The 25,122-nt window shown below is 37.5% G+C and overlaps 1 pseudogene; it reads right to left on the minus strand.

Annotated features, from left to right (window-relative positions):
- Positions 1 to 14,031: 14,031 nt before the first annotated feature.
- LOC109568876 (olfactory receptor 56B1-like) lies at positions 14,032 to 24,368 on the minus strand (annotated as a pseudogene).
- Between the last annotated feature and the right edge of the window lie 754 nt (positions 24,369 to 25,122).

Below are 25,122 nucleotides of genomic sequence, written 5' to 3' on the forward strand. Positions count from 1 at the left end.
AAATATATAGATCTCCCTGTGGGTGTGATCTTAGCATCCTTTGGTCACTATACCCATGAACCAAAAGATATGAGGACTTTAAAAATTCTTATTCTTGCTTAATAGTTGATTGTTGATATTTAATTATTAAGGCACTGTATGAAACCTTTTGTAAATATTAAATTATGTATTTCTCAATGGAGATCGGGGTCTCACAAATCAGAAAAATTGTGTTTGGTCCTTTCACATTTAAACTGACTCATTTTTGCCTTTTCTTATTATGGTCTATGTGCATTTATTAGAATGCTTTTAATTTCTAATCAGAATAAGCTTTCAGTAATAGGTTGTAAGTGGCTAAAATTGTTTGGGATGCATAAATATATCAATGGTAATGAATTTTTTTTTTTAATTATGTTTCTACCAATCTTTCTACTTTACCTTTAAACATTGTCCTCTGAGATTATCTGGTGTTTATAGCAAAACCAAAACAAATTAGTTTTACATTATTATACTTCAGTAAAAGGATTTATGTTCTTTGCCTTGATTATGTTTGTTACTCTAGTAATATTTATCATTCAATAAATACACTGACATCTCTAATTTTTATTGTTTTCTCATTGGTTGTCTCTGATCTTTTGAATGTACATTTTCATATATTTCACAACGGAACCATGTTAGTCGAGTTCTAGTAGGAGACAATACAAATAAATTCAACTTTACATTTGATATTTCTTCAGTTCAGGTCAGTCACTCAGTTGTGTCCGACTCTTTGCGACCCCATGAATCGCAGCATGCCAGGCCTCCCTGTCCATCACCAACTCCTGGAATTCACTCAGACTCACATCCATCGACTTAGTGATGCCATCCAGCCATCTCATCCTCTGTCGTCCCCTTCTCCTCCTGCCCCCAGTCCCTCCCAGCATCAGAGTCTTTTCCAATGAGTCAACTCTTCGCATGAGGTGGCCAAAGTACTGGAGTTTCAGCTTTAGCATCATTCCTTCCAAAGAAATCCCAGGGCTGATCTCCTTCAGAATGGGCTGGTTGGATCTCCTCGCAGTCCAAGGGACTCTCAAGAGTCTTCTCCAACACCACAGTTCAAAAGCATCAATTCTTCGGCACTCAGCCTTCTTCACAGTCCAACTCTCACATCCATACATGACCACAGGAAAAACCATAGCCTTGACTAGATGGACCTTTGTTGGCAAAGTAATGTCTCTGCTTTTCAATATGCTGTCTAAGTTGGTCATAACTTTTCTTCCAAGGAGTAAGCATCTTTTAATTTCATGGCTGCAGTCACCATCTGCAGTGATTTTGGAGCCCCCCAAAAATAAAGTCTGACACTGTTTCCACTGTTTCCCCATCTATTTCCCATGAAGTAATGGGACCGGATGCCATGATCTTCGTTTGCTGAATGTTGAGCTTCAAGTCAACTTTTTCACTCTCCACTTTCACTTTCATCAAGAGGCTTTTTAGTTCTTCTTCACTTTCTTACCACACATAAAATTTATTTCTCATTTAAGAGCAAAATTAATTAATTCCAAATTCCATGCTTGTGGCTAAATCTCATTTTCAACTTAAGGATTTGGGATAAGTAAATGCTACCTCATGCTTTTATTAATCTTTTAATTTCTCATATATATGTATTGAACATCTAAAATTTGACAATGTTGGGAACAAGGGTTTCACTCATTAAGGACATCAGAGTTAGTGGACAAAGATGCAAATAATTTATCATAGTAAATGTAATAAGAATTAAAATAAAAGTATGTGCAACCTTCTAAATGAGCACTAGACTATTAAACTGGATGTTTATTGTTGTTGATGGGGTGTTGAAGGAGGAATTGGTGATTATAAAGAAAGACTATGTTGAAGAGAAGGTGTTTGATACCTATTCAGAAGGGAAAACATGCTGTAAAGGAGACACATTTATAAAAGGAATTCCAGAGAAAAGAATCAATAAGCAAAAGTATGGAAATCAAATGATCAAGTCTGTGAGAAGTCACTGGGGTTGAGGGGACAAGTGATAATTTAGATGCTTGGCCAGGAAGTAAACCACAAAGAATCTTGCAATTATCAGATAATAGGAACTTCACTGATGCTAAATAATAAGTGATAAATAATTCATAAATATCCAGAGAGCCATTAGTTAACTTCATGGTTCTTGGAAAGCGTTTGGCAGTGAAGAAGCTAGAATCCTCTCCTACCTCTCCCTTAAGAAATACGATCTGCAGTGTCTAGGAGTTAGGTCAGAAGAAGGAAGGAAAAAATTTAGTGCTATTGTGGTCTCTGCTAAACAGGTAAGAAAAATGAGCTGCATGCAAGCCTAAGGCTGATTGCAAACAACAGATAATAATTTAGCCAGTGGGCTCTAAATCACCAAAAATGGATGTAAGCTTTATAGTTAGAACGAAAATAATTCTGTGACCTATTTCCCAAGAAAAAAAAATTGGTTTTATTAAACACCTTCTTAATAACCCTATAATTACCAGAATATGAAAGTTTATCTGATTTTTCATAGAAACATGGTCAACTATCATAATGAAAATCCCACCAATTTATAGGATAGAAAATTGGATTCTATAATTGATTTTTGTAGTTCACTTAATCTCCTTGAGATTTTATTACATCTCAGTTTTTCCAAGATCAGGTAGTACAAGAAGAGCAGTATAGAAGAGAAATATATAGATTTTAACCTTATCTGTCTATTTCTTAAAGATATGCATGAGGATGATTTCTATAACTTCCTTAAAAAACAAATTACTCATCCCTTTAAATGTGATTAAAAATACTACATAAGAAGTACAGAATCCAGAAACCAAATTCTGAAATACATGTTCAGCCATTTAATTTATGACAAAGGAAACACTATAGCCCAGCTCTCACAACCGTACACGACCACTGGGAAGACCATAGCCTTGACTATACGGACCTTTGTTTGCAGAGTAATGCCTCTGCTTTTCAACACACTGACAAGAAGCAATCATCTTCTGATTTCATGGCTGCAGCCACCATCTACAGTGATTTTGGAGCCCAAAAAAGAGGAAATCTGTCAGTACTTCTGCCTTTTCCCCTTCTGTTTGCCATGCAGTAATGGGGCTGGATACCACGATCTTAGTTGTTTAATATTTAGCCTTAAGCTGGCTCTTTCACTCTCCTCCTTCACCCTCATAAAGAGGTTCCTTAGTTCCTCTTCACTTTCTGCCATTAGAGTGGTATCATCTGCATATCTGAGGTTGTTGATGTTTCTCCCTCCTGTCTTGATTCTAGCCTGTAACTCATCCAGCCCAGCATTTCTCATGATATCCTCAGCATATAGGTTAAACAAACAGGGTGACAGCAGTCAGTCCTGTCATACTCCTTTCTGGATCTTAAACCAATCTGTTGTTCTATACAGGGTTCTAACTCTTCCTTCTTGATCTGCATACAGGTTGATCAGGAGATAAGGAATATGGTCTGGTATTCCCATCTCTCTAAGAGCTTTCCACAGTTTGTCGTGATCCACACAGTCAAAGGCTTTAGCATAGTTGATGAAACAGAGAGATTTTTTTTTCCCTGAAATTCCATTGCTTTCTCTATAATCCAGCAAATGTTGACAATTTGGTCTCTAGTTTCTCTTCCTTTTCTAAACCCAGCTTGGACATCTGGAAATTCTTGGTTCGCATAACACTGAAGCCTAGCCTGCAAGATTTTATGCATCTCCTTATTAGCATGAGAGATGAGTGTGATAGTCCGATGGTGAGCACATTCTTTGGTACTACCCTTCTTGGGAATTGGGATGAGGACTGACCTTTTCCAGCTCTGTGGCCACTGCTAGGTCCTCCAGATTTGCTGACATAATAAATGAAAAACTTTGAACTGTATATTGCATTGTAAATAGTAGTGCATAATGCAACTTTGCAGCTTCTCTTGGCGTAAAAGGGTCTCTTGACAAGAATGAACAATGTCAATTCAGTGCCTTAATAAATTTCTCTGCAGAAAGAATAATTACCTGTGTTAAAGAAAATAGGGTACTGGGGTGTGGTCAGAGTTACTGGAGTAATAATACAAACACAGGACTATGGCCACTTATAAAATACATCTTTAATATATCTATTGCTTATATTCATCCTTAAACTTAATAGGTAATAGATGTACTTTCATTAGACCAGTTTAATCCTTGGATTCATATTTTTCTTTTCATTTGAGGGTTGTTTATTCCATGTAATTTTTTCTATCCAAAATCATTGAAACAAAAGTCATAGGTCTGTCTCTGTAGTACATAATCAAGGCAAATTACATTATGATTTTGAGGAATAAGAAAAGAATCAGGGAAAAACAAGAACATTTTTACCATCAGACTGAGATGGTAAAAATCAGACATTATGATTTTGAGGAATAAGAAAAGAATCAGGGAAAAACAAGAGCATTTTTACCATCAGATTAATTTTACCATCAGATTGAGAACCACTTTTCTAACTATTCCCCTATTTCTCTTTGTCATGGGAGTGATTTACTTCTAATTTCTCTTTGGATAGAGAAATAACAGAAATAATCATAACCACAATGTTACACTTGGGGAAATGCACATTTTTCATAAATGCCCAATATCATACAACACTTCTTCCTTAAAATTGTGTGACTAGAATCAAAGATTTATTTCTGGAAAAATAATAAGCAATTGCTATGTACCTATGGACCTTCTCCACTTTGTCTTACTGCTTACAAGAAAAAAAGAGAGAAAAGTAATCCTGTCATTATCCTTTCTTTTGTATATATTCATTACCTTATGCTTTCCTTTCACAGCAAAACAGTGAGATGAAGGCAATCTGGTCCAAGTATTCAGGGTCTTGGTTAAAAAAAGTTCAAATCTTAGAATAAATGTGTTTACATAGCAAGCAACCTCTTGCTTCCTTGCTATCTGTACTATCAAACTGAGTCTTTAAAGGAAAATGTGTGTTAAATGTCCCAAAGGGATATTTCAGAATATCAAGACACAAGCATTGATGTGAGAATCAAAACATCCTTTATAGAAGGAAGAAACAGAGTAAACACTTTCCACTTTCAGTGCTGAAATAATGATATACAAATATGTGAATACTCTCATATGTGTGTTTGTGCATTAGCATGTATATTTGTTAGGGGAGAGATTGAAAGTAAACACAAGTTATTTTAATGAAAACTAGGATTAAATATTTTCTTTTAAATATTTTATCTCAAATGTATATTTCCCTTTTGGGTTTTCCTGGTGACTCAGCAGTAAAGAAGAGCCTGCAATGCAGGAGACACAGGAGACATGGGTTCAATTCCTGGGCCAGGAGGATCCCCTGGGGGAAGAAATGGCAACCCACCCCAGTATTCTTGACTGTGAAGTTCTATGGACAGAGGACCGTGGTGGGCTACAGTCCCTGGGGTCACAAAAGAGTCTAACACAGCTTAGTAACTAAACAGCAAGCAATATTTCCCTTTTACCCACTGCCCTTTGAAAACATATCAAAAGCAATTGAGTATGGACTCTCTCTCATTCACACCTTGATTTATTTTTTAAAATTTCTTCTTTTATTCATGCATTAGTTCATCTCCCCATTTAATAACATTTATTGAGAATTTTCTACTCTCCAAACAAAGCTAGGAAGTATATGAACACGGCCCCTGGTTTATAAAGTTTACTTTCAAGTAAGGGAAGTGATAAACATTATGGTGGTCTAGAAAATAAAGTCTTCAACAGTTTAAGCTTATTATTCTTACATATTAAGTTAGGAAAAATTAGATTAATATATGTCCTTAGCGGAGAAGGCAATGGCACCCCAATCCAGTACTCCTGCCTGGAAAATCACATGGACGGAGGAGCCTGGTAGGCTGCAGTCCATGGGGTTGCTAAGAGTCGGACATGACTGAGCGACTTCAGTTTTCACTCTCATGCATTGGAGAAGGAAATGGCAACCCACTCCAGTGTTCTTGCTTTGAGAACCCCAGGGACGGGTGGGCTGCCGTCTCTGGGGTCGCACAGAGTCGGACACGACTGAAGTGACTTAGCAGCAGCAGCATGTCCTTAGAATAATAATCATGATAATAGCAGTAATTTTAAAGATAACTGATTCAATTTTTACCTACTTAAAATAGATAATAAAAGTAATGTCACCATATATTGAATAATTTGGAAAAACAGGAGGTATTTTAAAAAGATATTAAAAAGCACCCATAGTCTACAACTTAGAGGAAACTTCTTATGTATTTTATCCTGATTTTTAAAAAATGCATGCATAAAATATAATTATATATATATTTATTATCTATGTTTTAACAAAAAAATCATAATATGCTACAGTATACACTGGTATTTTTATTTAACATTTATGAGTCCATTTTCATCTGAATTATTATAATTGAATAAAAGTTCATAATTTACTTAAAGATACCATAATCTCATATTATAGATCCTTTTAAAAAACTCTATAGCAATTGACCCATATGTGAAACTTTTGCATTTCTGATCTGATTATTTCCTCAAGACAAATTCCGATTTTGTATTGGAGTTCTCCTCTTCCATTCCAAAAGTTATGTGCCAATTTGATAAGAAACTGCTGTCTTATTGTCGTTTAATTATACTCTTGGTTACTTATTAAAAATGCTATTTTAAAATTTTATATTACTAGTTTTGATTCACTGTGATGAGAGTTGCTTCTTTTATTTCTCTCTACAGGGCTTGCTGATGGGATTGTGTAATCTCCTTTACAAGAGCATGATATTTTGTTAATTTTTCACATGTCCCCGAGAAGAATGAATATTGTCTGTTATTGGGGTATATGTTTATAAATACCTCATTTATTGGGCTTACTTTTCGTGTGTACTCTTGATTTGTCTTGGAAAAAAAATAGTGTATTCACATCTTCCACTTTTAGTTTTTCTGTTTATTTCTTCTTGCAATTAAGGAATTGTGTTAAGCTAGAAAATAAAATGCAATCATGATAGTTATTTAATCCTCAAGAAGGCAAAAAAAAGAAGAAGCAAAGGTAACAAAGAACACATGATAAATAAATAAAGCAAGTAAAAGATGATAGACTAAAGTTAACCATTTCAATAGTCATTTTTAATAGTTAATGTTGAAGTAAAAAGACACAAATAGGTTAAAAGTTAAAGGATGAAAAAAGTTACACAATGCTAGCACTAGTCAAAAGGGCTTCCTAGGTAGTGCAGTGGTAAAGAGTCTGCCTGCCAAGCAGGAGATGCAGGTTTGATCCCTGGATTGAAAGGACTCCCTGGAGAAGGAAATGGCAACCCACTCCAAAATTCTTTCCTGAGAAATCCCATAGACAGAGAAGCCTGGCAGGCTACAGTCCATGGAGTCGCAAAGAGTCAGACATGACTTAGCAACTAAAACAACAACAACAACACTAGTCAAAAGATAGCTGAAGTGACTATTTTAATATCAAATACTCTCAGAGAAAATAATTTTACCAAGGGGATAAAGAAAGTCAATTTCATAATGTTTATGAGTCTAATAAGAGAAATTCAGAATGTATGGAGTAAAAACATACAGATCTGCCAGAAAAATAGACAAATCCAAAAATACAAATGAAAATTTCAATTTCCTCTTTCTGTAATGGATAGAACAAGTACACACAAAATCATCAAGATGTAGTAAAGTTGTAAAATAATACAAACCATTCCAACCCTGGAGAAAGCTCTAAATGAGTACAGTTGCATTTTCCACTTGAATCATTACTATTTCTGACCCCCTCCTTTTTTAAATTAAAATAGTAAATAATTCATTTACCAGATCAGTTGCTGCATAGCATGTACCTGGGACTTAATTAACCTGTTCTAACATATATACAACCTCAGACCCTGCAATTGTAACTGCAGCTCCTGCTTGATCAAACTTTCAGTAGCCTACAGCCGTTCTCCAGGATCTATCTTTTTTTCTGCAAGGGCTAGACTGGAGACTTAAACCAAAATAGGATAGGGACAAGGTAATGGCACCCTACTCCAGTACTCTTGTCTGGAAAATCCCATGGACAGAGGAGCCTGGTGGTCTGCCGTCTATGGGGTCGCACAGAGTTGGACACGACTGAAGTGACCTAGCAGCAGCAGCAGCAGCAGGATAGGGACAATCACTAATTTTAGGTACTTTAGATCTTTAGTGCAGCTCTGAGAATTTCTCAACCAGGCTACAAGGGAGTCCACAAGCAAAGTTGGATCATTAAAAAAGCTCCATTTTTGGCAGGAAGGACCTAGCTCAAGTTCCTCTACTTTGTTCAGTCTTGTCTTGGAACAGCCAAGGGAAGCATGACCTTGGTGTGAGTGTCATGGCACATTCCAAGGTGCAGCAGTCAGCTGACATCAACAGGGCTACACAAATCAGCTTCTCTTGAAGGCACATGTCCAGGGCCACCACACTAATTATGAGAAAACATCAGTCAATCCCAAAGCTAGGGATGTTTTGCAAATGCCTACCACATCTCTTATAAAATATAAAGATCCAAAGTAAGGTGAGGAAATCTTATATCAAAATGAAAACCAGAGAAATCAACTAAAATATTTGGGATTTTATCCCAAACCTAGAAAGATTTGCTACAAGACGATTGACAAAATTTGGATGTGTACTGTGGATTAGATTATTGTAAAGTATCAGCATAATTTACCTGATTCTGTTGTATGTGTTATGGTTATGCAAGTAAATGTCTTTATTCTTAGAAATACACACTAAAATTTGTAAAAGTAAGCAGTCATAGTCTCTCCAACTTACTTCAAAACTGCTCAGAAAAAAAAAAAAAAGTATATAAATATACACACATACAAATGGAAAGAGAGAAAAAAAAAAAATGGTGCAAAATGCAACCTGTTGGTGAATCTGTGAAAGAATATGCAGAACTTGTTTTACTTCTACAACTACTCTATAAATATGAAATTATATCAGTAAAATGTATATCTAAATGTTGCTATTGATATTTACCTGGTAATAATTATATTTTTCAAGAATCTGTAGTATATGTGGAATTTCAGCTATTAAATTTGTGTTACTAATTCTTTCTTAATTCTAAGTAAATATTTATTTTGTGGTTAATTTTTAAGTGGATCCTTAAATTTGCATGTAGTCCAGAATCTGCTGCTGCTAAGTTGCTTCAGTCATGTCCAACTCTGTGCGACCCCATAGACGGCAGCCCAACAGGTTCCCCTGTCCCTGGGATTCTCCAGGCAAGAACACTGGAGTGGGTTTCCATGTCCTTCTCCAATGCATGAAAGTGAAAAGTGAAAGTGAAGTTGCTTGGTTATGTCCGACTCTTAGCGACCCCATGGACTGCAACCTACTAGGCTCCTCTGTCCGTGGGATTTTCTAGGCAAGAGTACTGGATTGGGTTGCCATTGCCTTCTCCAGCTTCAAAATCTAGAAAACCTGAATGTACCCCTGGCCACACTCATAGAGAAGTAGAGAAAACTGACCTACATGAAGAGAAAATTGGGCCAGTTCTCTTTCTATGTCTCTCTCATAGGCACAGAGAAGGTAAGAGACCATACTGCTTAAAGGCAGAAAATACTTAATACAGGAATTCAAATTTCTGTATTGGGAAGCCCAGTTTCACTTTCTCCCTGGCTTCTGTGTTAAGCCTCTGTACCCTCCTAAGTCACATACTTTTGGCTGATGTTGGTTTAAGGGAGATTCTGCTTCCTAAAACCAAAAGAAACCCTCTTGATTTCCAGTCTCAAGAGTCTACATTTGTATAGAATAAATGTTCATTATATCTTTAATGCATTTGCTTGACTTTCTTTTCTTTATTACATAAATCCTTTATTTTGAAGTAATGCATTGCTACAAAGTTACCTCAGTATTTAGAGTTAGAGTAACATCATGATTTTGAAAACCACAGCTAACAGCTTGACAATGCAAGAGTACATTAGGTCCTACATATACCAGGCGGCTCAGATGGTAAAGAATCTGCCTGCAGTGTGTGAGACCCGGGTTAGATCCCTGGCCAGGAAGATAACCTGGAGTAGAAAATGGCAACCCACAGCAGTATTCTTGCCTGGAGAATTCCATGGACAGTGTAGTCCATGGGGTTGCAGAATCAGGCATAACTGAAGCAACTGAGCACATATGTACATGCAGCATACTTGACTGCTGTACCATGTTTGAGTTTGAGCATAGTCTTGCTTCAAAAGAGTCATGTTCAACACCATTTCAAATTTGAACAGAGTTTGATGACAAAGTTTTAAAATGAATAAGCATGTATCAAATCAAGTATTTTGGAGAAATTATGTCAATTATTTACACTTTGGGTATGAGAGGAAAATGCACATTTAAGGTACTCTTTTTTCTCTATAACATACATTTTTACTTACTTTTTACATGCCATGCCAAGTTGCTTCTGTTATGTCCGACTCTTTGTGATCCCATGGACTGAGCCCGCCAGGCTTCTCTGTCCATGGAATTCTCCAGGCAAGAATACTGGAGTGTGTGGCCATGTCCTCCTCCAACTTCTTACATAATTGTATGCTTTTACTTATTTACTTTTCCCTTTTAAAAAGTAGAAAAATCTGTACTTATTTAATGTAACAAAATATTGTTAAAGGAACAAAAAGGATCAGGCAGATAGAATATTGTAAAAATCCACTGATTTTAAGAATTAAAGACTATAAAGAGCTTGCATTATATTCTTCATAGTTAGTGACATTGGCAAATTTTTACTGCTATAACAATTAGCAAAGGACACTCATATCCACATACCCTCTGATCAGGGTTCTCAAGTGAAAAATATAACACTGTATGGCAATCAAAATTGCTGTTTAATAATATTCATGTCTAATCATCTAAACAAGCTCCAAGAGATGGACATTCTAACAGGGAAAATGATACACAGAGATAAAATGCAGGCCAATGTAAAGGGCAGCTATTTAGAAGGAGAGCATAAACTTATTCCTTCACTGGCAGCTCTGAAGATCCTGAGTGCAAATCCATTCTTCCCTGTTAATTGCTTTGTGGGAGATGTTGTCAATTATCACTACTTTTTACCCCTTGGAAAATATAAATAAATTTGTCAAAACATATCTTCCCATAGTTATTCAAAAAGTTGCTATCCAACATAGAATTTTGTATAATTTATCTCATTTAATATCCTGGTATGGCATATTGGCTTCTTTCAGCTTAAGGAGTTCATAGTCACAAATGAATCCATTGCTATTGAGGTCAACTACTGCAAATGACTCTTCAAGTGCATCAAATCTGAGTGGGAATCATCTTGCCCATTTTAAGAAGATCTATGATATTGAAATGCCACCAAAGATGAACAACTCTGTGGATAAGTTGGGTAAAAACAACTTTCAGAACTGCTCAGGATGTAGTATCACAGAGTACCATTTCTGGCCCAGCAGCCTCTGACCAATGCACCAAGACAACTTCTGCTGCTCAAAATCTCTGCAGCTGATTGATTTTCTTTTTTGTAATAAAGTTAATGGGTTATTTTGAAAATTCATGGTCTGCACTTCTTACTGCTTCTCATAAATTTTTCTTCATTTTTTAAATGTCTTTGGAAATTCTCACTGTTACTCTTGCATAAATTCTTGACATTTAAATTGTTAGACTGTAATGTGTAGGTTATCTCTGTTGGAATGACATGTAATTTTTGTTTTCTTTCATTGCACTTTGATGGTGTCATGGTTATTTAGTAGAAATACCATCTTCTTGCATCTTTATTGAAAATATCAAGCATGTGTTTACTTAAATTATTTTAATGCTCTGAAATATGTTATTATTAAAGAATGTAGTTTTATGAATGCATGGAACATTGGGTTTTCTCTTTGTCAGACTCTAAATGACTATAAATAAATGCAAGTTTGTGTGAAAAGCCAGATTAATAATGAAAAATACTCTATGCTGTTTTCAGAATACCCGAGAACTGATAGAATTTACTTTTTAATTCTAGCTATAAAATGAGTGACTATAATCAATGTGAAATAGAATTACTAACATCTGGTGGGCCTGCATACAAATTAGACCTCATTTTCAAGTGGTGAAACATATCTCACAACATATCTCAGCAAGTTAAGGAAACATTCTAAGCATGGGCCCAATCTAAACCAGCGCAGATCACAATAAAATACATGATGCAAAGAGCCATTTCACTGGAAAAGACTGTGATCTTGGAAAAGATTGAAGGCAAAAAGAGAAGGGGGTGACAGAAGATTAGATTATTAGACAGCAAAAGAAGAAGGGGATGAAACAGGATGAGTTGGTTGGATGGCCTCACCGACTCAGTGCACATGAATTTGAACAAACTCCAGGAGATAGTGGAGGACAGAGGATCCTGGCATGCTTCAGTCTATGGTGTTGCAAAGAGTCAGACAGGACTTGGCAACTGAACAACAATAATAGCAAGCATGAGCTCAATGTAAACCAGCCCAGAACGTAATGAAATATATGACACTAATAGCCTAAGCTTTGTTTCTGCTATTCTTTGGTTTTAAGATCATGAAAAAAAAAAAAAAATTCAGGGCAAGATTTTTCACTGGGATGAAAATTCTGCATCTGCTTCCTGCCTTACAGATATTTCTAGTTTGATCATCTATAAATTCCTCTCTTACTCAAGCAGCCTATATCCTTGTGTGACTGTTGTCATAGAGGCTGAGAAGTAGCTTGTAGCAGAGGTGTGGTGATGGAGGTAAAGCTGATGAATCAGCCACACACACACAAAAAAAAGACTCACAAACAATGTTAATCAGAAAAGAATTCAATGAAGTTGATATTAACAGAGTTGTAGGAGGGAGTAAGGAAATAAAAAAACAAATGTTGAGAAAACAATAAATACTGGACTGTTGTTGTTCAGTTGCTCAGTCATGTTTGACTCTTTGCGATCCATGGACTGCAGCTCACAGCACACAGTCCCGCACCATCTCCCGGAGCTTGCTCAACTCATGTCCATCGGGTCAGTGATGCCATCCAACCATCTCGTCCTCTGTTGTCCCCTTATACTGCCTTCAGTCTTTCCCGGCATCAGGGTCTTTTCCAATGAGTTGGCTCTTCATATCAGGTGCCCAAAGTATTGGAGCTTCAGCTTCAGAATCAGTCTTTCCAGTGGATATTCAGGGTTGATTTCCTTTAGGATTGACTGGTTGGGTATCCAGAGACTAAGATCATAAGAACTTAATCACTCCCTTGCCCTTAAGGGGAAAAGAAAGGGAAAAAAAGTGTTCTTGAGTAAAAACCATAAGAACTGTAGCCACAAGCAGATGGTCGGCAAGGCAAGACCTTAAGGGACGCATCAGAGCCCTGATGTCAAAGCAGGCTAAGAGTAAAAGAAAAACAAAACAAAACAGAAAACCCAAACTCTTTCAACTCGTGGACAGTAATCTCCTGCCAGTGAGCTCAGTCCAACTGAATGCTAGACAACAAAGGACACTGGGTCATATGGTATATGAGCTTCAGACTTCTAGGGCACAGAACAGTGTAGAAAGGGCAGAGAGCAGATGTGGAGAAACAAATGGGGCAAGATAATGATCCTTCTGAATATTTCTCTCTCTCTCCCTCTCTCTCCCATGCATTTATCTACTGATCTACAACTTTCTCCTCGGTCTGGTCATCTAGCCATATTCTCCCCAAACCTCATTATAGTATAGTTGAGCTTTGCTTATCTGAAGTATTTTCTACCACTGCATCTGCATTCATATTACTGGAATGATGCTTGTTCAGCCAGATTGACTTTGCTACCAAGTCACAGCTATCAGTAAACAGGCAATATTTGTAATTCACATCCCATTCACTTTTATTTATTTGATTGCAAATGTGTATGCATGTGTATACCATTATTATATCCTATTTTTTATATGGGGAAGAGCTAAATCATTAATTACAGTTTTTTATTCCGTTTGATTTGTTTGTTAGAAAGTGTTTCCTTTCCTCACATATATTTAGCTCTTGTCCATAATTTGGAGCTACTGTGAAGCTTTCTTTTTTTTTTTCTTTCAAGTAATTTCATGGTTGTTTATATGAAAATGTGAGAAAGGTATCTCAAAGGCATTCACATTTCCTATCATCTCTGAATGTCTAATATCTACTCTTAAAGATGTTGAAGTACCTATACATCATGGAGAAGGTCTTGGGTGCCTTACTTTCTTTTCTAAACTCAAACGAAACCCCTTTTGGAAGCCTGCCCTAAGTTTCTTAGTCCTAAGTGAATACACCATAGGGTTGAGGGAAGCAGGCATAATATTGTGCAGCACATTTAGTAGAACTGGAATCAAAGTAGCTTTTGTCTCTGCCAAGTGAGTTACTCAAATCACTACAACAACTGTATAAAAGAAGAGGATGAGGATGAGATGAGAGCTACAAGTGCTCAATGCTTTAGATGCAGCTTCAGTTGAGTTCAGTCTAAGTACAGAGTACAAATCAAAGTCTATGACAATATTATAAGACTTAGATCATTCCCCATTCCAAATGCCAAAACCATTTGGCAAATGCTGTTTGGCCTCCTGCCATCACAAGCCAGGCTAGTGACCACAGATTAGAGCATAGGCAATGCTCAGTCTCATTCTTGGAGCAATAATTATGCTGGGCAGCAAGCACAGGTACTGGAATGACAAGCAAGCCATTCTGAAGCACCATGAACAAGGTAGATTTGAAGATTAAGGACTGGTGACAATGGGATAGTGAAGAGGGTGACAAATAGCTATGTATCTATCAAAAGCCAGGCAGAGGAAGATACCAGACTCCATGCCAACAAAGCAGTGAAAGGCATAAATTTGAGCAAAACACTGAGGGAGGCTAATGACCTTGGACTCAAACTAGAAAATGGCTAGAATCTTGAGCATGACAGTTGTGGCCAGACCCATGTCCAACACAAACAGGATGCCTAAGAAGTGGTACACGGGCTGCTGAAGAGCAGAGTCCTGGCAGCTGGTGATGAGGATGAGGATATTAGCGCCACCCGCTGAGAGGTAGAGTAACGCCAATGGTAAAGAAAGCCAGTGTTGCCAACTGTGAATTCCTGGGAATCGCATCAGGATGAACTCAGAGATATGAAATTTAGAGCTATTGGAGACTTTAGGAGATGCAGACGTATTTTCCTAAGAGTAAAACAAATATATTTTTAAAGTTGCATTCTCTGAGCCTAATTATACTGAACATCATTTTGAAATGGTCTCTGCATAACATAGTTTGTAGTTTGCTATTAATGAAATGATTCTGTAGTCCATCTCACAATAAATTTCAATGAAGTTCTAGGACTTTAGAAGTGGAAAAGTGAAAGTGAAAGTGTTAGTCGCTTAGTGGCGCCTGACTCTTGGTGATCCTATGGACTGTATCCTGCCAGGCTACTCTGTCCATGGAATTCTCCAGGCAAGAATACTGGAGTGGCTAGCCATGCTTTTTTCTGGGGTATCTTCCTGACTCAGGAATCAAAGTGGAAAGTAAACATAAAAATAGCAATTATCAATATTGGTTACTCAGAGAAAATTCTTCATGAATCTCAAATTTTTATGTACATTGTCCTCAGTTGTTTCAGATTCCAGTTATTTCAGATTCAGGGACCAACACATAAATATAGTTCTAGGGTTTGATGTTGGTGTTGCTGATTTGATTTTTAAATCTTTCATTTCCTTTTCAAAAATTCTGTGAAATCAAGCAAATGTGTTTGTTTTCTTCATATTTATCTTTCTTGTTTCAGACTATCATTAAGTGACATTAAGTAGATTTTGTAAATTCAGATTTATTTCCTTTATGTACTTTTTGGAACATTAGCTATGTTTTCTTACTGTACCACTTGAACTTGTAACCGATATTCATTAATATTTTATATACCATTCCAATAATTTGGTATTACAGACTTTTTTCTTTTTTTTTTTAATTTTAATTGGAGGCTAATTACTTTACAATATTTTATTGGTTTTGCCATACATCAACATGAATCCACCACGGGTGTACACGTGTTCCCCATCCTGAACCCCCCACCCACCTCCCTCCCCATAACATCCCTCTGGGTCATCCCAGTGTACCAACCCCAAGCATCCTGTATCCTGCATCAAACCTGGACTGGCTATTCATTTCTTATATTATATTATACAAGTTTCAATGCCATTCTGCCAAATCATCCTCCCCCTCCCTCTCACAGAGTCCAAAAGACTGTTCTATACATCTGTATCTCTTTTGCTGTCTCGCATACAGGGTTATCATTACCATCTTTCTAAATTCCATATATATGCGTTCAGTTCAGTTCAGTTCAGTTCAGTCACTCAGTCATGTCCGAGTCTTTGCAACCCCATGAATCGCAGCACACCAGGCCTCCCTGTCCATCATCAACTCCCGGAGTTCACTCAGACTCACGTCCATCAAGTCAGTGATGCCATCCAGCCATCTCATCCTCTGTCATCCCCTTCTCCTTCTGCCCCTAATCCCTCCCAGCATCAGAGTCTTACTGTATTGGTGTTTTTCTTTCTGGCTTACTTCACTCTGTATAATCGACTACAGTTTCATCCACCTCATTAGAACTAATTCAAATGTATTCTTTTTAATGGCTGAGTAATACTCCATTGTGTATATGTACCACTGCTTTCTTATCCATTCATCTGCTGATGGACACCTAGGTTGCTTCCATGTCCTGGTTATTATAACCAGTGCTGCAATGAACATTGGGGTACACATGTCTCTTTCAATTCTGGTTTCCTCAGTGTGTATGCCCAGCAGAGGGGTTGCTAGGTCATAAGGCAGTTCTATTTCCAGTTTTTTAAGGAATCTCCACACTGTTCTCCATAGTGGCTGTACTAGTTTGCATTCCCACCAACAGTGTAAGAGGGTTCCCTTTTCTCCACATCCTCTCCAGCATTTATTGCTTGTAGACTTTTGGATCGCAGCCATTCTGACTGGCATGAAATGGTACCTCATTGTGGTTTTGATTTGCATTTCTCTGATAATGAGTGATGTTGAGCATCTTTTCATGTGTTTGTTAGCCATCTGTATGTCTTGTTTGGAGAAATGTCTATTTAGTTCTTTGGCCCATTTTTTGATTGGGTCGTTTATTTTTCTGGAATTGAGCTGCAGGAGTTGCTTGTATATTTTTGAGATTAGTTGTTTGTCAGTTGCTTCATTTGCTATTATTTTCTCCCATTCTGAAGGCTGTCTTTTCACCTTGCTGATAGTTTCCTTTGATGTGCAGAAGCTTTTAAGGTTAATTAGGTCCCATTTGTTTATTTTTGCTTTTATTTCCAATATTCTGGGAGGTGGGTCATAGAGGATCCTGCTGTGATGTATGTCGGAGAGTGTTTTGCCTATGTTCTCCTCTAGGAGTTTTATAGTTTCTGGTCTTACGTTTAGATCTTTAATCAAATTTTGAGTTTATTTTTGTGTATGGTGTTAGAAAGTGTTCTAGTTTCATTCTTTTACAAGTGGTTGACCAGTTTTCCCAGCACCACTTGTTAAAGAGATTGTCTTTAATCCATTGTATATTCTTGCCTCCTTTGTCAAAGATAAGGTGTCCATAGGTGTGTGGGTTTATCTCTGGGTGTTCTATTTTGTTCCATTGGTCTATATTTCTGTCTTTGTGCCAGTACCATACTGTCTTGATGACTGTGGCTTTGTAGTAGAGCCTGAAGTCAGGCAGGTTGATTCCTCCAGTTCTGTTCTTCTTTTTCAAGATTGCTTTGGCTATTTGAGGTTTTTTGTATTTCCATACAAATTGTGAAATTATTTGTTCTAGCTCTGTGAAAAATACTGTTGGTAGCTTGATGGGGATTGCATTGAATCTATAGATTGCTTTGGGTAGTATACTCATTTTCACTATATTGATTCTTCCAATCCATGAACACGGTATATTTCTCCATCTATTAGTGTCCTCTTTGATTTCTTTCATCAGTGTTTTATAGTTTTCTATACATAGGTCTTTAGTTTCTTTAGGTAGATATATTCCTAAGTATTTTATTCTTTTCGTTGCAATGGTGAATGCAATTGTTTCCTTAATTTCTCTTTCAGTTTTCTCATTATTAGTGTATAGGAATGCAAGGGATTTCTGTGTGTTGATTTTATATCCTGCACCTTTACTATATTCATTGATTAGCTTTAGTAATTTTCTGGTGGAGTCTTTAGGGTTTTCTATGTAGAGGATCATGTCATCTGCAAACAGTAAGAGTTTTACTTCTTTTCCAATTTGGATTCTTTTTATTTCTTTTTCTGCTCTGATTGCTGTGGCCAAAACTTCCAAAACTATGTTGAATAGTAATGGTGAAAGTGGGCATCCTTTTCTTGTTCCTGTATTCCTCCACCATCTTAGGACCGCCTCGGTATTACAGACTTTTAAAGATTTGTAGACATAAAGCATGTTGCAGATTGATAGGGGAAAGCTTTCTTTGATGTTTGACTTTGTATGGACTTCTGAGGTGGCCACAGAAGAATAGTTTAAAAGAAGTTAAATGATAATGATTAAATTTGTTAATATAAGTATTCATATAGGAAGCAACCTTAGCAAATTATTATTTTTTAGTTGAATCTTAAAGAACATACGAAGACATGTAAAACAGGATTTAGGGGCAGGGAATAAGGTGCTTTTGATTTTACTTAATGAATAAGAATGATTTGTCTTCACAGTGGCCACTGTAGATTTAGAATCATGTTCAAAACTAGACTCATTGGCTTTTCTCAGACTCTATTGTTTTTCACGTACTTTTAAAAAATTGGAGTATAATTGCTTTTCAATGTTGTTTTAGTTTCTACTGTTCAACAACATGAATCAGCTATAGGTATACATATATACCCTTCCTCTAGAGCCTCCCTCCCATCGCCCCTCTACCCCACCCCTTTAGGTCATCACAGAACACTGAGCTGAGCTCCCTGTGCTATACAGCAGCTTCCCACAGTCTATCTCTTTTACACATGGTAGTATATATATATATATATATATATATATATATATATATATATAAATGCTACTCTCTCAATTCATTTCTGCCCTCTCCTTCCTGCTGTGTTTTTTATGTCTACATCATGCCTACCACAGAGTTCTAAAGAAAAGCCCTGCCAGGACTGCTCCTCATGAACTTTTATTCTGTCCAAGGGCCCAACTAGACAAGCTTAAAATTTACTAACTCGGCTTTCCTTTCCACAAATAATTGCTTCCTTACTCTGTTGTTGATGTCTTTCTTTTGTTTCACTCATACACCCCTTCTCTTCAGTATTATTGCTTCTATCATCTCACCTGGTCACACCTTCTCTCCCCATGCTTCTCTCTTTTTGTCAACAATCTTACCTTTCTAAAATTGATATTCCCTTGCTTAAAACAATGTATGCCCTTGCATTGTCTTTCAAATATAATTCAAATTCCTTTATAGTGCAGAATGCACTCTCTGACATGAATGAGTCAACTGAGATCAACTCTTGGTTTTACCTCTTTGTATCTTATACTTCAGACAAAATATTTGCTTTTAACTAAAATTTTTTATTTTGCAACACATTCAATTATCAATATTTGACCATGTGAAATGCTATTTCAGATTTATGAGTAAAAAAACAGAGACTGGAAAATTATGTTTTAAAACATTGTATGAGAAAGTTTTGAAATAAAATATTTAAAGTAATTTTAGTTAACCATTTGGGCTTCCCAAGCGGTGCTAGTAGTAAAGAACCCACCTGCCAATGCAAGAGGCATAGGAGACATGGGTTCGATTAGGAAGATCTCCTGGAAGAGGGCAGAGATTCCCACTCCAATATTTTTGCCTGGAGAATCCTATGGACAGAGGAATCTGGTGGACTACAGTCCATTGGGCGGCAAAAATTTGGACATGACTGAAGCGACTTTGCAGTACGCATTAACAATTTAAATTACCTATACGTTTATTCTTGACACAATTGCTTTTAAATCAGAAAAAAAATTCTAAAAAGAAATTAAAATTCCCCTTCTGGCATTACCAGCAAAAGAAGATTCATATTAAAAACTAGATGAATTATTTTCAGATGTTTTTGCTACTTCTCTGAATAAGCACGCATGTCCTAATAATGATACAAATCACCCTTTTTAAATGATGGCTATGATTTGATGAACATTAAAATCATCTAAATTTTTTTTCAGCAAATTTTAATGGATATGACAAGTAGATTTGGAGATAAAACTAGTTTGACTGTGGATTTTTAGATGAGAGTTCTGAAGGATCCCAGTACAATACCTCCATTATGAGAGTTTGGAGGTTTGTAGCCCATTTGGTGGTTCAAAGTCTGGTATTTTTGTCAAACACTCATTTATTACCATGCATTCTTGTAATCATTCTTGTAGCTTTGACATTTTTCCCATTTTCCTTAAAATTTTTCCTTTGATTGATATTTGCTTGCATAGTACATTTAAGAGAAGGAACGAGTCTGAGATCACAAAAAGAAAATAATTTTTTCAAAAAATTTTCAGCAATTTGAGGTTAGCAGTTAATATATGAATCTTGAAGATAATCTGGCAATAGTTTTTAGAAGGGGTAGTTTCTAGAGCAACCATTGTTCAGTATCTAGGTCGTGTCCGACTCTTTGTAACCCCTGCTGCCCCCACCTCCCCCCGCCATGGATTGTAGCCCATCAGGCTCTGCAGTCCATGGGATTTCCTAGGCAAGAATACTGGAGTGGGTTGCCACTTTCTGCTCCAGGGGATCTTTCTGACACATTGCAGGAGGATTCTTTACCACTGCACCAAGGGGGGGCAACCATACAAACTTAATGTTTTCTAACTCTAGCTCTCAGTTCAGTTCAGTTCATTTCAGTTGCTCAGTTGTATCGGACTCTTTGCAACCCCATGGAGTGCAGCATACCAGGCTTCCCTGTCCATCACCAACTACCAGAGTTTACTCAAACTCATGTCCATTGAATTGGTGATGCCATCCAACCATCTCATCCCTTGTTGTCCCCTTCTCCTCTTGCCTTCAATCTTTCCCAGCATCAGGATCTTTTCAAGTGAGTCAGTTCTTCACATCAGGTGGCCAAAGTATTGGAGTTTCATGTACAACATCAGTTCTTCCAATGAATATTCAGGACTGATTTCCTTTAGGATGGACTGGTTGGATCTCCTTGCAGTCCAGGGACTCTCAAGAGTCTTCTCTAACACTGCAGTCCAAAAGCATCAATTCTTCAGTGCTCAGCTTTCTTTATCATCTCTCACATCCATGCACGACTACTGGAAAAACCATAGCCTTGACTAAACAGACTTTGTTGGCAAAGTAATGTCTCAGCTTTTTAATACACTGTCTAGGTTGGTCATAACTTTCCTTCCAAGGAGTAAGCGTCTTTTAATTTCATGGCTGCAGTCACTGTCTGCAGTGATTTTGGAGCCCCAAAAATAAAGTCTGCCACTGTTTCCACTGTTTCCCCATCTATTTCCCATGAAGTGGTGGGACCAGATGCCATGATCTTAGTTTTCTGAATGTTGAGCTTTAAGCCGACTTTTTCACTCTCCTCTTTCACTTTCATCAAGAGGCTCTTTAGTTCTTCACTTTCTGCCTTAAAGATGGTGTCATCTGCATATCTGAAGTTATTGATATTTTCCCAGCAATCTTGATTCCAGCTTGTGCTTCATCCAGTCCACCATTTCTCATGAGATACTCTGCATATAAGTTAAATAAACAGGGTAGCAATATACAGCCTTGATGTACTCCTTTTCCTATTTGGAACCAGTCTGTTGTTCCATATCCAGTTCTAACTATTGCTTCCTTACCTGCAGATAGATTTCTCAAGAGGAAGGTCAGGTGGTCTGTTATCCCCATCTCTTTAAAAATTTTCACGGTTCACACTGATCCACACAAAGGCTTTGGCATAGTCAATAAAGCAGAAATAGATCTTTTTCTGGAACTCTCTTCATTTTTCAGTGATCCAACAGATGTTGGCAATTTGATCTCTGGTTCCTCTGCCTTTTCTAAATCCAACTTGAACATCTAGAAGATCACGGTTCATGTACTACTGAAGCCTGGCTTGGAGAATTTTGAGCATTAATTTACTAGTGTGAGAGATTCGTGCAATTGTGTGGTAGTTTGAGCATTCTTTGGCATTGCCTTTCTTTGGGATTGGAATGAAAAATGACCTCTTCCAGTCCTGTCGTCACTGCTCAATTTTCCAATATTTGCTGGTATATTGAGTGCAGCACTTTCACAGCATCATCTTTCAGGATTTGAAAGAGCTCAACTGGAATTTCATCACCTCCACTAGCTTTGTTCGAAGTGATGCTTTCTAAAGCCCACTTGACTTCACATTCCAGGATGTCTGGCTCTAAGTGAGTGATCACACCATCATGATTATCTGGGTCATGAAGTTTTTTTTGTATAGTTCTTCTGAGTATTCTTGCCACCTCCTCTTAATATCTTCTGCTTCTGTTAGGTCCATACCATTTCTGTCCTTTTTTGAGCCCATTTGCATGAAATGTTCTGTTGGTATCTTTAATTTTCTTGAAGAGATCTCTAGTTTTTCCCATTCTGTTGTTTTCCTCTATTTATTTTCAGTGATCAATGAGGAAGGCTTTCTTATCTCTCCTTGCTATTCTTTGGAACTCTGTATTCAGATGGGTGTATCTTTTCTTTTCTCTTTTGCTTTTCCCTTCTCTTCTTTTCACAACTATTTGTAAGACCCCTCAGACAGCCATTTTGCTTTTTTGTGTTTCTTTTTCTTGGGGATGGTCTTGACTCCTGTCTCCTGTACAATGTCACGAACCTCTGTCCACAGTTCATCAGGCACTCTGTCTATCAGATCTAGGCCCTTAAATCTATTTCTCATTTCCACTGTATAATCATAAGGGATTTGATTTAGGTCATACTTGAATGGTCTAGTTTTCCCTACTGTCCTCAATTTAAGTCTGAATTTGGAAATAAAGAGTTCATGAACTGAGCTACAGTCAGCTCCCAGTCTTGTTTTTTCTGACTGTATAGAGCTTCTCTACCTTTGGCTGCAAAGAATATAATCAATCTGATTTTGGTGTTGACCATCTGGTGATGTCCATGTATAGAGTCTTCTCTTGTGTTATTGGAAGAGGGTGTTTGCTATTACCAGTGCATTCTCTTGGCAAAACTCTATTAGCCTTTGCCCTGCTTCATTCCATATTCCAAGGCCAAATTTGCGTGTTACCCCAGATATTTCTTGACTTCCTACTTTTGCATTCCAGTCCCCTATAATGAAAAGGACATCTTTTTTTGGATGTTAGTTCTAAAAGGTCTTGTAGGTCTTCATAGAACTGTTCAACTTCAGCTTCTTCAGCATTACTGGCTGGGACATAGACTTGGATTACTGTGACATTGAATGGTTTGCCTTGGAAATGAACAGAGATCATTCTGTCATTTTTGAGATTGCATCCAAGTACTGCATTTCGGACTCTTTTGTTGACTATGATGGCTACTCTATTTCTTCTAAGGGATTCCTGCTCCCAGCAGTAGATATAATAGTCATCTGAGTTAAATTCACCCATTCCAGTCCATTTTAGTTCACTGATTCCTAGAATGTCAACATTCACTCTTGCCATCTCCTGTTTGACCACTTCCAATTTGCCTTGATTCTTGGACCTAACATTCCAGGTTCCTATGCAATATTGCTCTTTACAGCATCAGACCTTGCTTCCATCACCAGTCACATCCACAACTGAGTGTTGTTTTTGCTTTGGCTCTGTCTATTCATTCTTTCTGGAGTTATTTCTCCACTGATCTCCAGTAGCGTATCAGGCATCTACCAAGCTGGGGAGTTCATATTTGGGTGTCCCATCTTTTTGCCTTTTCATACTGTTTATGGTGTTCTCAGAGCAAGAATACTGAAGCGGTTTGCCATTCCCTTCTCCAGTGGACCACATTTTGTCAAAACTCTCCACCATGACCCGTCTGTCTTGGTGGCCCTACACAGCGTGGCTCATAGTTTCATTGCATTAGACAAGGCTGTTGTCCATGTGATTAGATTGGTTAGTTTTCTGTGATTGTGGGTTTCATTCTGTCTGCCCTCTGATGAAGAAGGATAAGAGGCTTATGTAAGCTTCCTGATGGTGAGACTGACTGAGGGGGAAACTGGGTCTTGTTCTGATTGTCAGGGCCATGCTCAGTAAATCTTTGATCTGATTTTCTGTTAATGGGTGGAGCTATGTTCCCCCCCTGCTATTTACCTGGTCCAAACTATCCTGGAGGTAATGAAAATAATGGCATTGCCCTAAAAATATCCCATGCATTTATGGCTATACTCAGTGCCCCAACCCTGCAGTAGGCCACCACTGACCCACGCCTCTGCTGGAAACTCCTAGACACTCACAGGCAAGTCTGGATCAGTCTCTTAAGGGGTCACTGCTTCTTTCTCCTGGGTCTTGGTGCACACAAGGTTCTGTTTGTGTCCTCCAAGAGTCTAGCTCTATGATGGGGTTAATGGTGACCTCCTCCAAGAGGGCTTTTGCCATACCCAGGTCTGCTGCACCCAGAACCCCTGTCCCTGTGGCAGTCCACTGCTGATGCATACTTCCACAGGAGACATTCAAAAATAATTCTAGCCATAACTCCCTTGAATAGGTTCTCCAAGCTTCTATGTCCTCCTGGGGTAGAAGCAAGGGTCACTTTCTTGTCCACAGTATTTCCAAAAACAGAATAAGAAAAGGTTAATAATAGCCATGGAATGCTCTGGTATTTAACCAATGTGACTATGTCAAGGCTTAGTACTTACTGTGGTTATATGCTGAGACTCACAGTCTAAGTTCCTAGGAAGAGGAGAGGTTAACAGCAGGAAGGGAAAAAGCACAACTATTTAAAAAAGATTTCACATAAGATGAAAAAATGTTCTCAGGTGACTCACAGCACAGAAATTGTGAGTTTCTGGAATTTATGGGAGGTAGTACTAGCTTAGTGACCTAAGGATAATGGATCTCCTTTGGAGACTTGAGAAGAGAATGGCCCATAGAGAAACTGAATTCCCAAGATATTAAATCCTGAAAGGTTGGAAAGGAGATTAACTTAGTGAGGTTCCCAGTAACTTAACCTGAGAACTTCCCTAAGCAAACAAACACACAAAATCTTCATTGATGAAGCCAAGATGATTCTATAGAGGTTGGTAATTTTATTAGAGTGTCTGAATTGTTGAGTACAAAAATTCACATGTTCCTAAATTCTGTAGTTAGGATGTTGCACTCAAAAGAAAAAAATAATCTTAAAGTAGAAAGTACTCATTGACCCCAAAATAGATACTGAGTTGCTATTTTACTGAAAATGCATGGTTTT

The sequence above is a fragment of the Bos indicus genome, chromosome 15 (assembly GCF_029378745.1).
Source record: "Bos indicus isolate NIAB-ARS_2022 breed Sahiwal x Tharparkar chromosome 15, NIAB-ARS_B.indTharparkar_mat_pri_1.0, whole genome shotgun sequence".
NCBI lineage: Eukaryota > Metazoa > Chordata > Mammalia > Artiodactyla > Bovidae > Bos > Bos indicus.